Here is a 1,469-nt window from a genome sequence, read left to right on the forward strand (position 1 = left end):
CGTCTGACCCGATAGTTGATACTGTCATAGTTATATAAAATCATTTATTGATTTTAGATAATTGTGACAAAAATGCTATGTCACATTTTTGCTAAATCATTTGTTTAATATATTAATCAATTGTTGCACCCTGTGTGCTTCTTTTTAAGATTGATATTTTCTTGTAACCAAACCTCCCAATTTTAGATAAATCAAATCCCTTGTTTCGCCATCTGAAATTAATTTTTATAAACTGGACTTTTGAAATAAATTTACAAGCTATCTTTGTGGAAACGATATTTGGTACTTATACCATTATTACTTGTTACGAGACGACAGTAGTTCAAGGTGTATACTTGCGCTGAGTTCTATTTTTGTGTTGAAATCTAAGGTTGAATAAACCGACGAGCAAGTTTTTGGCGCCGTTGCCGGGGATAGCATGCTAAAGTTTTTCTTTTAAAGTAAAGTTCATAAAAGCTAATTTTTCTACCACCTGTTACTATTATGGAGAACATCATACATATTGCAGATTCTCGGGATAGAGGAAYCATGGACTATGCTATTCCTGTTTTTAGTCAATTAAATTCAGGAATACTAAGGCCACAAATTAAGGCAACTCACTTTGAGCTCACACCTGTCATGTTTCAGATGTTGCAGACTAATGGCCAGTTCAGTGGTTTGCCATCTGAAGACCCTCATTTACACTTAAAATCTTTAATAGAAATAACTGATTGTTTTCTTATCCCTAGAGTGTCTGATGATGTCTTAAGGCTGAAGTTGTTTCCATTTTCTCTTAGAGATAAAGCAAAGTTATGGTTTAACTCTTTACAACCAAATTCCATAATCTCTTGGAATGACCTTGTAAAGAAATGTTTGAGAAAATATTTTCCTCCCAACAGGAATGCTGAATCCAAAAATGAAATATGTTTGTTTAGACAAATGGATAATGAAACAATACCTGATGCTTGGGAAAGGTACAAAGAGTTGTTGAGAAAATGCCCTTACCATGGCATTCCTTACTATATCCAGCTAGAGACATTTTACAATGGTTTAACAACTGTTATTAAGCAAATGCTTGATGCTAGTGCAGGAGGAGCTTTCACAACTTGTACTTATAATGATGGGTATGACATACTTGAGAAAATTTCAAATAATAATGGATATTGGGCTGATCCACATGCATTAATACAAAATAATACAGTTGGGATACACGAAACAGATACATATAATGCATTTACAACACAACTCACATCTRTAACTRACATGATTAAGAATATGAATGTTAGCCCAGATGTGCGAACTGTTGATGCAACATCGTATCCTACTGTCAATTCTATAGCATGTATGTTATGTGGAGGAGGTCATCCATTTGATCAATGTGCATCTAACCCAGAGTCAGTTAATTTTTTTGAAAATCAAAACAGGTGTTGTTCTGATTCACAAGCTTATTGTGCAGGGTGGCAACAACACCCAAATTTTTTCTGGAATGC

The 1,469-nt window shown here is 34.2% G+C and overlaps 1 non-coding gene across 1 annotated transcript; it reads right to left on the bottom strand.

Moving 5' to 3' along the window:
- Positions 1-886: 886 nt before the first annotated feature.
- Positions 887-992, bottom strand: LOC112526156. Its single transcript, XR_003070493.1, has one exon. It is a non-coding gene; the product is annotated as a small nucleolar RNA R71 (small nucleolar RNA).
- Positions 993-1,469: the final 477 nt, after the last annotated feature.

Source organism: Cynara cardunculus (genome assembly GCF_001531365.2).
Source record: "Cynara cardunculus var. scolymus isolate 2C chromosome LG 13, CcrdV1, whole genome shotgun sequence".
NCBI lineage: Eukaryota > Viridiplantae > Streptophyta > Magnoliopsida > Asterales > Asteraceae > Cynara > Cynara cardunculus.